The sequence below is a fragment of the Octopus bimaculoides genome, chromosome 2, assembly GCF_001194135.2.
Source record: "Octopus bimaculoides isolate UCB-OBI-ISO-001 chromosome 2, ASM119413v2, whole genome shotgun sequence".
NCBI lineage: Eukaryota > Metazoa > Mollusca > Cephalopoda > Octopoda > Octopodidae > Octopus > Octopus bimaculoides.
In genome coordinates this window covers 49,091,108-49,106,597 of record NC_068982.1, presented here as the reverse complement: position 1 = coordinate 49,106,597, position 15,490 = coordinate 49,091,108, and positions in this window count along the sequence as shown.

Here is a 15,490-nt window from a genome sequence, read left to right as displayed (position 1 = left end):
ATATATATATATATATATATATATATACATATATATATATACACACACATTTATTAAAATTATACATATTAAATGCATATATATATGCATATACATCTGTCAGTCAGAGTGCAAGTGTGTATGCAAGTGTGCGTATACACACACACACGCATACACACGCACACACACATAACACACACACAGTTGCAAGCTCTATCAACTTAGATACTGACACCTTAACAATAAACTAATACGTTGAATTTTGATTACCAGAGGAAGACAGTTTCTTTTCTTCATATCACTAATGTCTTTAAAAATTTTTGATCTCCTGTCTATGTGAAAAATCAATATTAGATTAAGATATAATATTTTCAATTTAAATATATACACTGTATGTATGTACGTAGAATGTATTTTAACACGTATATCTGTGTTTACTTATACACAAAAAGGGCAAATAATATGATCTTTCTTTCTATATGTAAATATCTCGCCGAATGAGATCATAAAACACTGTATTTACCTTCAAATTTCCAATATTTTGTTTCCTGCCTCCCCAAGAGAATGTTCAATAATGTAGAAACGCACATCCATTCATGTATATATATATATATATATATATATATATATATATATATATATATATATATTCATACATACATACATACATACATACATACGTATTATATATATAAAACAAGTTAAAAATAATGGTCATTACATATTTTTCCTTTATTGGAGCAAATTTAGCTTACAGCTGTTTCCAGTAGTCGTTATAAGTACATTACTGATAGGTTTATTCAATTGGTCTATTGACCAATTGGGAGAAAATTAATGCTACTTTCCTCAGAATGATTTCTGGTTATAACAAGCAGAACACTGAAGGAATGGTGATTGTTTGGGGAAGGTGGGAGGAGAAGATGGGAGGAGAAGATGGAAGGATACAAGTAGAATAGAGAAAAGAGCAAGACAGGTTACAAAGGAGGGAAGTAAGTCAGTCATACATATGTGTGTGTGTGTTTAGGTCTGTGTTTCTCCTTTACTGTCTCTGACAGCTGGTGTCCGCTTGTGTTTATGACCCTGTAACTTGGTGGTTCACAAAAATTGACTGGTAGAATAAGAACCAGGCTTCAAAAAGTAAGTGCTGGGATGATTTAGCTGACTAAAATTCTTCAAAATGGTGTTCCAACATGGCAGCAGTCAAATGACTGAAACGAATAAAAGATTAAACAAAGATATAAATACACATAAGTAAGCATATAAATGCAAAACCAGGTGGAAAAAATAGTACTTGAATACTAAAGGTAGAGTAATATGCTTTTGTTAAAGCTGCAAAATTTTCACAAAACTGTTACTCAGAGTTTCACTTATTCATTTGTCAAACAGCTGTGATAAATAAATAAATATATATATATATATATATATATATATATATATATATGATGAGCTTATTTCAGTTTCCATCTACCAAATCCACTATCAAAGCTTTCACTGCCCTGATATAATTGTAGAAGACATTTGCCCTACTTTCCATACAGTGGGAATGAACCTAAGACTGCATGGTTGAGAAGCAAACGTTTTGCTCAAGAACACAATGCATTGCTCAGTTCAGAAATTGATACCCCATCTTACGATTCCATGCAATACTCTAACCACTAAGTCATACACCTCCACACACAAAATCATACTCACACACGCACACACACACACATATGTATGCATGCACGCACGCACACATACACACACACACGATGCAAATGCAGAGACATACAGTTTCATTCATACATATGCAAACACATACCCAATCAAACCAATGTATTATTTCCTCTTGATCTCACTGAAGGCAATTGGAAATGATTTATCAATAACATGCAATTACTCAGAGAAAATATCGAAAAATTATTCCTGGATAGAAACTAGGAAAATTGTCTACCTTTTCTGATTGTTACTATTACTTTCTTTTAGTTTTTATTCAGCAGCAGCTGGCTAAATATCATATGTTCACTCACACATCAATTTATGGATCCCATATCCACCTGCTTGCAACATCACATTTTTCATCCTCTGTTAATATTAAGATACAACCACTCACAGGAAATGGTGTATTTTCTCTCTTTAATCATCTCAACAGAAAGTTGTGCAATCCAGGATATAAAACAGATGATTAAAGTTAAGCCAACATGTCACTTTTGATTTGGGAAACACCTAATAATTTGGTCTGTGTTTAGGTTTGGAAATATACTGTAATCTCATGTATCGAAAACTACTATGTTTAAGCTTCCTGTTGGACACTAGCAATGTAAAGTTTTCTTTTAAACGAATATGCTTAAATTTATTTTAGATAATACTGGAATGTCATTTCTCAAATTGGGAATATGATGAAATGCTTTAATAATCTTTGAACTGAAGAGAAATTAAAACTTACCATACTACTTATCTCCTTGGAGATTGATGTCTATAAAATTTTAGGCTGAACCAAAGTCAAAACAGGATCTGTCAGTTGTAGTAGATACATGGACGATGACATATGAATATCTTGAATAGAAAGTTCTTATAACCTCAGTGCATACTTTGCATGTAGCAACAATCTTTCCAATATCAATATTTTCATCAACAACTCCTACAAATGCATGTGTATGATGTCAAGAGAGATTTGCCTGAAGTAACAGATTACAGCTGTTTAATTTTGTATTTCTTTAAAGATGGAATAAACATGAACTTGTCCTAGCTGCTTAGCTAGCTACATGTAATACTATTCAGTTTATTGCACAACAGGAAATCAGACAGGAGTGCAATTTAACAATGCTTTCTTTACTGATAATATTCTTCAGGAATCGTCAGTAAATATCTTCAATTGTTGATAATTTAATTAAGGCATTCGGCTGTTTTATTTTTATATTGCATTCACTAAGACACAGACATATACATTTGAAGTTTAAATTGTTTGAATGTAGTGCATTGATACGGATATTTACATGGCTGGATTCCATTTATGATTAAATGTTCAGTCATGTTAACCAGGCACACCTGATTCAGTTAAACTCTTTACAGCACACACACACACACAGAGACACCCCCCCCCACAAAACAATGCGCACATGCACACACACCAGTGATGTGCAATTGTTTTGAGAAAATAACCCACTTTGGTCTTGTCAATGGTGGTTGCTTCTTCAGAAAGTAAAATCTATTGTTTATAAGTCACTTAAATTTTATCCTCATAATTATAATATTCTTTTGTTTTCTCATTTTATTCATTTACACGTCCAAGTCATTCATTGAAGTTTTTCATAGTGATACCCTGGCATGGTCAGAGTTGATTATAAAGACACCTTATGCAGTTAGACATTTTACCACACAACAATCATTCACAGACTAATGATAGCTTATATTTTAAGAAAAAAAGTGGAATCCCTGCTTGGTCACGTGATATGGTGTCCCCTTGAAAGCTTTAAACCATTTTATTATCATATTTCTTTTATTACCATATTACCAACTGAAACACAACCTTTGTTTCAATCAATTTTTTAAAATAATGAAGAATTTAGTCAAATAAAATTGTCGCAGTTAATCTGGCATTTGAAACATAAATTAATATCAAAGTTCGATGGAGGGTTTTAATTTAAAATAAGACATTTATATTATAGAACCTGGGTGGTTTTTGGTGGGTTGGTATGAAAAAGGTTAATCAATCACATTGTCTCTGGTACTTATTTTGTAAAATCTGGTAATTATTTTGCCATTTTCTGTTTATCAAATCACTGTTGCAGAATATGGATGAAGACACGCTTGTGCTTACACACACACATACACACACGCACAAGAACACATACACATATGATTGCTTACACTCAGTTTTTTTTTTTATACCAATTCCACTCACAAGACATTTTTCAGCACATGGCTATATCAGAAGAAAGGAAGTTGCTATAGATGCCAAGCAGTAGGACTGAACTCAAAAGCTTGGGATTAAATTGTGAAGTGCACTTCTTAACCTAACAGCCATTGCTATGCCTATATATATACATATATATTCTTTTAAATTTTTTCAGTCATTTGATTGTGGGCATGCTGGAGCACCGCCTTTAGTCAAGCAAATCAACCCCAGGACTTATTCTTCATAAGCCTAGTACTTATTCTATTGGTCTCTTTTGCCTAACCACTAGGTTATGATGACGGAAACACACCAGCATCAGTTGTCTAGTGATGTTGGGGGGACAAACACACAAACACACATACATATATATATATTCATATATATATATAAAGACACTTGCCCAAGGTGCCACATATCTTCTATCTTTTAACTTTTACTTGTTTTAGTCATTTGACTGTGGCCATGCTGTGGTCATGCTGTGGCACTGCCTTGAAGGGATTTAGTTGAACAAATCAACACCAGGACTTTTTTTAAGCCTAGTACTTATTCTATCAATCTCTTTTGCCAAACTGCTAAGTTATGAGGATGTAAACACAGCAACACCTGTTGCCAAGTGGTGTGGTGGGGAGCACACACACACACACACACACACACACACACGTGTATGATGAGCTTCTTTCAGTTTCCATCTACCAAAACCACTCACGAGACTTTGGTCAGTCAGAAGCTATAGTAGAAGATACTTACCCAAGATGTCAAACTGGGACTGAACCCTCAACCATATGGTTGGAAAGCAAGCTTCTTACCACACAGCTACATCTGCACCGATTATCTATCTATCTATCTATCTATCTATCTATCTATCTATCTATCTATCTATATATATATATATATATAATGAATGCATGTGGCCTGGGGGTTAGGGTGTTGCACTCATGATCACTAGATTGTGGGTTCGATTCTCAGACCAGACCGTGTGTTGTGTTCTTGAGGAAAACACTTCATTTCAAGTTGCTCTGCAATCATTTTGATATATGACGGTGTGGCATACTTATGCACCCAGACAGGCAATGTTGATTTGGTGAAGGCAACAAGCTAATGTACAGCACATGTATAGAATTACTATAAACAAATGTTTTGTGCTGGTCGTTCAGCAAAAGCTGAACTTTCATACATCTGCAATGGAAGATGCCATCATGCATGGATAGATGGATGGATGTGTGTGTGTGTGTGTGTGTGTGTGTGTGTGTGTGCATTAAAGCAAACAACAGAGAGGAGTTACAATTAAAGTTATAACCTGGTTGTGATGCTGGTCCCCTTAGAGTGAAAGAAATTAATGGTTAAAATATTTGCCTGAGTAGGGTTTCTTTTCTGAAAACCTTCTGGTGTTTAGATCTCTTGAGAGTTTCTTATCACTGTATACATACAAACAGACAGAGTGAGAGAGCCTTTAATATTCAGGTAACATAATAACCGATGCATGAATAAATAAATAAAACAATTATTCTATTTAGTTAGTTCTTTTTTTTTTTCTGAGTTCATTTATAAAAAGTGCCAATTTTGCTTTTCATCCACCTGGGTGTCACTAAAATAACTTGCAGCCAAGTAACACCATCTATTTAATGAGCTGAGTGCTCCTGCAAAAGTTATAGCTTTGGGCCAATGTTAGAAATTTCGGTTTAGTTATCTTCAATCTCATGATAAAACATGCAAATATTCCTTAACTCAGAATCAATTATATTTTCAATTTATGCGGTTAGATAAAGAATTCTATAAAATGAATCCCTTCTAGCAAATTATATCTTCATTGACTCCCAAATAATCATGTTGTTCTTTTGCTTCTCATCTTGTAGGAACAAGCAGCCTACAGATTTTTAGCAAAATAAGAAGCTTCATTTGAAAGATGGTAGACAGGGAAGTTTATTCATTACTTTTTTTGATTTTCTTTTTTCCTGAAATACCTTGACTTATGAACTATATTTGACTGATAAAAATCATTGTTCTCCACAGATAAAAACATTTTGAATGTGTAAGTTTTCTTGATAACAACTAAGTTATCTTATATAAAAGAGAAATGTTCACTCTTTTCTCTCTATTTTAGCCTAGCAATGGGACTTAGCAGGCATCAAAATGGTTTGGGAGTAAAAGTTCATTTATTTTATAATGAAATAGATGGAGAGAAATGTTTTGAATTATATACTATGAAAATTGTCTTACAAGATGAATCACAGTACTGGAAATGGGAAATGAAGGACAAAAACCTTTCTCATTCTTATATAAAACACTGAAAAGATCTGGTATAAATTATATTTTGAAAATCCGTTGTCTAAAATGAAAATAATTTGCTTTGAATATACTGGGTTGGCATATAAATTCATTTGTTTCTTTCCTATGTTATTTGGAATTAACATGAGAAATATTTTCATTGCAGTGTGTTATGGGTTTTCTTTGTACCTCTATTGTTCCTCTACAATTTTGCTTATCATTTACGTAAATGACTATTGCATAACATACAAAATGACTCACTACATAACCTCAACCTCCACAATGACTCATTACATAACCTCCACGTAATAAAACAACGGCTAACTAGTCCAACAATATTGCTTTTTCTTGTATTTGTTGCTCCATTCTCCACATAAATATAATTATAAACTACGGTTTAAGCAATAAATTACCTGCCTCTGGATGCCCTCTTCCCAAGACGGTACCCATACAGGTGATCCCCAGGAGTGCCTCCGGATTTAAACATCCCCTGGTTGCTTGGATGCTTCAGACTACCCCTGAAGGATCGAGGCAAGCCTATCACTTACCTATATATATATATATATATATGTATAGGAAAGGCATCCAGCTGTAGAAACTTTGCCAGATCAGATGGAGCCTGGTGCAGCCTCTGGCTCACCAGTCCTCAGTCAAACTGTTCAACCCATGCCAGCATGGAAAACGGACGTTAAACGATGATGATGATGTATATAAGTATGAGGTATGTTATGGAAATAATATTAACAGGAAATATCATTTAATTTAAGCTTCTACAAATTGAATAGTAACATATCAATGATATTATTTCTCTTCATACAATGTAATTATAATGTTATAACATTAATTATTTAATACAGCATTCATAGAAAGTAATCTCAGCTTATTTGTCATTTGATATTTATTTGTACAATCTTTGTTTGCCTTGTTTAGAAATTCATTGCAAATAGCTAATGATATCTAGGTTTATTTATATTTTCTTTGTGTTTATTTTTATATAGACATCATGCATTGCTTAATAAAAGGTTCCATTATGGAAAAATCAAAAACTGAGATTCTTTGTTCATTGATTCTTCATGTCTATTGGAAAGGAGTGAATTGTCTTACTAAATGTCTATGTTATTTAATTTTTTGGCATTCCTGAAGCAATCTTGAATTTAATGAACTGAAGTGCATCATATAATCTCTATCTTTTATCCTTTATTCTTTTACTTGCTATAGTCATTAGACTGTGGCCATGCTGCGGCACTACCTTGAAGAGGTTTTAGTCAAACAAATCGACCCCAGGACTTTTTATTTAAGACTGGTACTTATTATATTGCACTCTTTTACCAAACTGTTAAGCTATGGGGATGTAAACAAACCAACACTGGTTGTCAAGCATTGGGTGACTAAGACAAACACAGACATAAAGTCACTCTCTCTCTCTCTCTCTCTCTCTCACACACACACACACACACACACTCACATACATATATTTATATATTTACACACACACACACACACACACACACATATATGTATATTCATATATTTACATATATATATACTAGTAAATGCACCTGTCCTTTGGACAGTTTAAATTGCTTTGGTGGTATTTATTTCACCAAATAATTGAACAACTAAGAAGGTTTATGAGTAGCATGGCAATTTACATTTCCGATTAACCTAGGAATGGAAAATCAAATTGAAGGTTGGTTATTGTGGAGGTCATTGCCCTTTAATAATTGTAGAACATATAAGTTTGCAAGTGATGCAAAGTAGAGCTATTGAAGTGTTTTGAGAGTAGATTACGGATAATGACTACAAAGTATAGTTGTTTTACATGAAAGCAAAATTTCTTGTCAGAAAAAGGCACATAAATGGTGTGAGGAAATTGAAGGAAGACGTTGAAACCTCCCCTCTGCATGTTTATTTTATTCAACAGCAAAGGGAGCTATTTCTTCAGAGAGAAATATGATTGGAATGTTCAAAAATGGCAATATAATACATACTTGAAAAAGTAGAGTTAAAGGAATGTATTTGCTACATCCTTACAGTGTACAACCACTCTGAAATTGACTTCAGGTAACAAAAAATGAAGACATGAAGAATTTGACTTCAGTTCACGAATACTGCTTTGAATCTTTAGCAGTGAAAAGATGCTGCATTGAAAGACAGACAGATAATTGTGAAGTTGTAATGACGGTAAAAGTGAGCAAGATACAAGTATATACGTACTGAAAATAACCAGACCAGCATGAGTCTTCTTGTGAGCAGAGCGTTTACTTAGAGTTATCCCCCTGCATATAACAACAGTCACTAATGAGCTATCATGAAGGGTTGAAAAGTATCATGTCCACTGGTAATGCACAATGGAAATTGGTGAATGATTGCATTGTATTGGAGTTTTTAGTCATTCAGACCAAAGTCAGAATGCTGCCCAGTCCACACCACGAGGATGTAAACTCTTGTGGACCATCCCAGTTGGTGTTGAAATAGTTGCTAAAGAGTTGACATGAAAAAGCATGTTGATGTATTGGTGAAGGAGGTAGCCATGTAGTCGATGGTGTGGCCTCATCGGGATGGCAGAGCAGAATTGCAATTTCATCATTTTGGGGCTGGTTAAAGCATCCTTGGTGCTCTCCAATAGGCATTTGGTCACTCCTTATGATAACTTTGAATTTGAGCTTGTCTGTATGTCAGTATTGTATAGTAGTTTTGAAGTTCCTCACATATCGTTTGGTGGCATGGGAAATTTCCTGAAGTCCATTCAAAAGAGGCATTTTTGTCCCAGTGGTATCTCCCATGAAATAAATTTGAAGGAATCAGTGTTCAGTGTTGTTGACAGGAAGAATAGAGCTATATATATATATATGCACATACACACCCACACACATATTTACACTCTTGGCTACACCAACGCATCCACACACATTCCTTCTCACCCCTCTACAGCCACGCCAACACATTCTCACACTCTCTTCTGACTCCCTCTCACCTACTATTGACCCTTCCATCTATGCACACACACATGCACCACATATATACACACACAGTTGCCACCACATGCACACAGGCTACCACGCATACACACACATGCAGTTACTGCCACACGCACACACTGCCATACATACACACGCTACCACACACACTACACGCCACCACACACACACACACACACACACGTGCATGCACTCATGCATACTGACCATTTTCACACTCTCCTGTTCCAGCAAGTATTTTCTCTTCATTCCTACTTCCAGTCACCTTCTTCAAAAATATAACCACACGTGATGGCTGGTATGTTTTTCGCTCCTTCATCTTGGACTTTCCTGCTTCTTCCTTTTTTCTGAAGTAGAGCTATGCTCAAAACATAAAACTTCTACTCTTTTCCTTCTCTGTGCATCTTATTAATACATTGTTTGTGCAATGTCCAAATGTTTGTTTGGTTTTTCTTTTATCCTGTGTTTTTTTTTAATTGACTATATATATGTATGTGTGTTTGTCCCCCACACCACCACTTGACAGTCGGTGTTAGTGTTTGTTTCCCTGTAACTTAGTAGTTCAGCAAAAGAGACTGATAGTACCTGGCTTAAAAAGACAATAAATACTAAGGTTGATTAGTTCAGCTAAAATTCCTCAAGGTGGTGCCCCAGTATGGCCACAGTCTAAAGACAAGTGAAAGATAAAGGATAAAAATTACATTTGACTTTCTATCCTCAGTGTCTTTTCAGCTTTCTGTCATTTCTCAGTAAATATATCATGTCAGTTGTTAAGGCACGTAAAAAGGAACGTTATATATGTTTTTTTACTCTTGCCTTTAATTTATTTGGTATGAGGTTACACAATGTATATCCATGATACTTTTCTGTCCAGTGAAATGAGAATTCTTACTATAAAATGTATAGGTACTGTGAGCTATCTCTTATATCTATCACTGTATTATTGATACTATTTAACATAAGTAGCTCTTTGTGTTTCTTCTATTCCAAATGAGCCTTAAACATGACCTAACATGCACTTACTTTAACAGCCAACGTTTCTTTTATTAACTGGTTACATTTTGCTTAGTTTTATTTTAAGTCACTAAACACTTGTCATATTCTGCAGTGGTAATGCTCTTTACATGTATTTGCTGTTTCTCTCTAGATATGTTTTCATAGATCATGCTAAAACTGAAACAAGTAATGCATTTAATTTTTCCTGAAAGGTAAGATTAAGTATATATTGATTTTATAAAATCTTTTTGCAATGAAACATTTCATTTAAGCTTCTGAATACTAATAAGCTTGTGGTCCTGTCATTTCTTGTTAAAATAACCAAAATGGTCTGGCAAACAAAGAAGTTATCTCAGGACTTATTTGAATGGTTACTGATGCTCAATTTTGTAATCATAATGTCCCTTTGATTGTTACATCTTGTTATAAAATACATTTAATCTGCTCACTTGCCACTTGCATATATTAGAATATAATGGTTTTAAAGATTATAATTTTTTGGCTATTAATCTCATTTTCAGAGATGAAAAGTTTCTCAATCTATATTTACATATATCCTACATTTAGATCAGTTTCATCACAGAACACCATCATAATCATTGTTGTGTTTCATTCTTCGATGCATCAAAGGCAGCAAGTTGGTAGACAGAATGCTTTGTGGCATTTCTTCCTTCTTCATTTTCTGAGTTTAAATTCTATCAAGGTTGACTTTGCCAGCCATCCTTTCAGGGTCAATAAAATAGGTATTAGTTGAGCACTGGAGGCATTGTAATCATATACTTCCCTCCCCAAAATTTCAGGCCTTGTACTTACAGTTGAGAAAAATTTCTTGGATTTATTACATAGTTCACAAGACAAGCTTTTGTGAACCAAGAACTGATGATGACCTAACTTCATGTTATGAATATTATGTTTCACATGTCAAATTTAGACTTATTTCTCTTTTGAACATTTCAACAGTATCAACATAGTTGATTCCAGTTTGACCTAGGAAACAGACTGCTATGCCATGTTAATAGCTTTAGCCACCAACCACAATGGCTCAGGTTCTTCTTGAACATAGTTTGGTCCTTTGTGTTTAGGGTCAGTAGAGAACTAGTCTTTGGTCATCATAGAGAACATGTCATCAGTGGCCAAGAAATATTCTCAATGACCAGACATCCTCAGAATGGCTGAGTTCATGTAGCAGGTCCAAAACTGTAACAATAAGAGTGAACTGATGAAAGCCATCATCAAGCAGTTCAAGGTTTCAGAAAATAAGTCAAACAGAAAATAAGTGTGTGTGTGTGTGTGTGTGTGTGTGAATGTCATTGTGTCTGTGTTTGTCCCACCACTGCTTGGCAACCAGTGTTGGTGGTGTGTTTACTTTTCTGTAGCTTAACAGTTCAGCAAGGGAGATTGATAGAATAAGTACCAGGCTTAACAAAAAATAAGTAATGGTGTCAATTAATTCAACTAAGAATTCTTCAAAGTGGTACTCCAGTATGGCCGTAGTCTAATGACTGAGACAAGTAAAAGATAAAAGAAAGATAGGTCAGCCCTGACTAAGCATGCCTATCAACAGCATTCCAACCATCACCATCCTGTCATTTTAGGGTTTTCTATGGCTGCATTATGTATTTGCATCATTTTATTAAAATGGAATATTATAATGTGAGGGATAATTCAGTTGCTTGTTTGAATCATAGAATGGCCATTGACTCATTGAAGGGACAATGGTTATGTTGTATGGTTTTGTTGACTGAAAAGTGACTGGTGGTGTATTAGCACTTTGTGTGTAAATGTATCAATTCTGCTCTTTTTCACACATCAAGATCATAAAATTACTTTAGTAATTTTATTTTCAACACCCAATAAATTTCTTATCAGATAATTAAATTTTCTTAACTTGTGAACATTTTAAAAGTGTTGTCTAGAAAATTCTGTTTGTTATGGTTAAATTACAAGAAAATGGTTTGTGATACATAATTTAAATGTAAGCTAAATATCTTGTAGCATCTTGTTCCTTGAATATTCTTTGGTACTAAAAAAAACTTCTATTTTTAAACATACTCAAGTTTTATATTTTTCTAAAAATAAAAATAAAAGCTGTAAATTAAAATATAAAAATAACCCAATAATCATAAAGAGAAAAAAAAATCAAAAAAATCTTTTCTGTTTTTAATTTCTGAAATTGCACACCAGATGGACAAATTTTCTAATTTTATAATTTGAGACTTGGCTAATTATTCCTTAAAACTTTTCAGAATCATTAATTGAAAACCATACATCAAAATAGTCAATAGCAAATATTTTTTATTTTCTTTTATCTCTATCAGTTTTTTTTTTTTTTTTGTGGTTGTCGAGAGGAATACACCATTAACCACAAAGACAGAGTCAAAGAGTACAGCACAGCTCAATTTTTCTCTAAACATATCCAAATCATTATATAACAAAAATTAAATTTGATGTAGAACAAGACTTGTTAGTTACTTAACTGCTGCTCTTAATGCAAAATAAACTACTCACAAATAACCTAGTTTGAAAAATAATTAAAAAAAAATAAAGAAAGAATAAAGAATATGAGCATAACCCTTCTTTTGAGAAGCAAAAAAAATCAATGGAAATCAATTTTCTGAAATAATACTTCCCTTCCTTTTATACTTTCCAGTTCTTTTATTTGAGGAAATTAAAAACTTTCTATTTTCTGGATAAACAAAATTTCATGATGTTCTTTTCTTATTCTTTTTCTCAAATAATTGCAGTTAATTCTTGTTAAATTATATATAATATTTTCATTGCAAAATGTTAGTATTTTAATTGTTGTTGTTTTCACCAGTACACTGAATATTTTCTGCATTTATCCCTCAATATACAGATCGTTTATAGACTTTAATTCAGTTTATCCTTTGTTTGTTTAGGAGAAACATCATTGTCATTATCATTTAATGTCTAATTTCCATGCTGGCATGGGTCGGGTGGTTCAACAGGAAACGGCAAGTCAGAAGACTGCACCAAACTCTGCTGTCATTTACTTCTTATTTCTTCTTATTCTTCTCCAAAGCAGTCAGTTGGCAGAGTCTTTAGAAGATCAGATAAAATGCACTGCAATATTTGTTCTGACTCTTTGCACTTTGAGTTCAAATGTTGCTGAGGTTAACTTTTGTTCTTTTGAAGTCAATGAAGTACCGACTGAGTGTTAGTGCATCCCTGTCTTCTTCCAGCTGTCACATTGTGAATGTTCCACTGGATCAAATGTGAGAGAACAAAGAGGATGACTATGTTTCTTTGTGATTTCATGGGCTTCTAATAATAATGATGTAAACATGATGCATGCTGTCAAGTTATCCTCAATGGCTATAGTAGTAGTGTTCAGTTCAGAATTCAATATTAATATACACCTCACTCTATTCTGATTAATTTATTATTAGTTTCTAATTCTAGTACAAGGCCAGCAATTTTAGGGAAGGGAGCAAGTCGATTATGTCATTTTCAGTGTTCAACAGCTACTTATTTTCTTGACCCCAAAAGGATAAAAGGCAAAGATGATCTCAGCAGAATTTGAAGTCAAAATGTAAAGAAGGATGAAATGCTGCTAAGCATTTTACCCAGCATGCCTTTGATTCTCCCAGCTCACCGCCTGATTTATTTATCATTGTTGTCTAGAAACATCTACCTGCTCCACTTTTGAATAAATATTTGGTTTCTAATTTTGGCACAAGGCCAACAGCTTTGGGAGAGAGAGAGAGCAAGTTGATTACATCAACCCTCGTCTGATATTCAACTGGTGTTGTGAGTAAAGAGGTTGAAAATATCACCAAGTGCTCCAAATTGAAAGTGGAAATGGCAAGACTGTATGGAATGTGAGAGGGTAATGTAAAAGTGATACCAGTGGTGATCAGAGCGTTGGGCTGAATCTCATTGAAACTTCATGACTTCTTAAGGCAACTGGAAATCCCATGCAATATTGATGTTTTGCAAAAAGCAGCCTTATTGGGTACAGTGCACATCTTAAGGAAAGTATTATCTGTCTGAGGTTCTTGTTGTGACTTGACAGGTGACTAAAGACTCTAGTGCATTTTTACCTACACTGTGTTACGAAGGAATTATAATAATAACAATAATGGTTTCAAATTTTGGCACAAGACCTGCAATTTTGAGGAAGTGGGGCAAATTGATTAGATTGATCCCATTGCTCAAAACTGGTACTTGACATGCATTATTTTATCAACCCCAGAGGGATAAAAAAAAAACAAACAATGGTAACTTTGACAGGTTTTGAACCTAGAATGTAAAGAGTCAGAATAAATACCAAAAAAAAAAAAAGGGACTCTTTTTCTGATGCATTAATGATTCTATCAGCAACAAGCAGTTTTCTGCCCACAAAGATACTGCATACAAAAATAGTATTTACATCTGTCTAGCAGATATATTTAGGGTAAAATCAGTAGATAAGCTGTATAAGTTTATATATGTATATGTGTGTGCGTATCTACGTACGCATGCATGTATATATATATATATATATATATATATATGGGTAATAACATGCATGTCTAAGTGTGTGTAAATGTAAATGTAGACTCCTATGCATATACATGAGTGCATTTGTGCGTGTGTATTATACATACATACATGCATGTATGTGTATATATATATATATAGCCATTTGTTATATATGCTTCTTCCTTTGCTCTTTGTTCTTTCCAACATACTCCAGTTGATTCCCCTTGGTTATGGAAACAATTCCTAAACAAATCTTTTCATAGGGATTCTGCAAACTCAACTTCCCATTAAATCATCTGGCCTGATACCTGAAGTTGTTTTTAACAATACAAAACTAAAAGACAAAAAAAAAAAAGTGCGAAACAAAAAAAAGTAACAATAACAAAACAAACAAAATACCATAGGTAAAATAAACAATAAAGCAAAAAAAAAAAGATAAAATAAATAAATGAAATTAAACTTCCCCAGTCTTTTTTGGTTGAAGAAAAGAACATATTCATGTAGCCCAGTAGATTCTCCTTTGAAACAGGTTTCACCAAGTATGTTGCGAGGTTACATTATCTCTGACTGACTTCAAAGAATTGAAGCGAGTTTCTTGTGTAAACCAATAATTTATTGAATTCTTGCAAGCACATAAGATCATGTACACAATAAGTTTAACTAATCCTGATATGGCTGTTTCTTTTATAGCTTTCTGCCATGACATTTTTGTTTTCTGTTCTTCAGCATCCATATCTCACAATAGGTTAAATAATCTTTACATTTTCTTTGATATTTTCCTTTTCCTCTTAAGAAGTTTATTCAAGATTTGACTTAGGAATATCCTCCTAAGCAAAATGATGTCACCATATTTGTTGTACTAACAAAAGACTCCATATATATATATATATATATATATATATATATA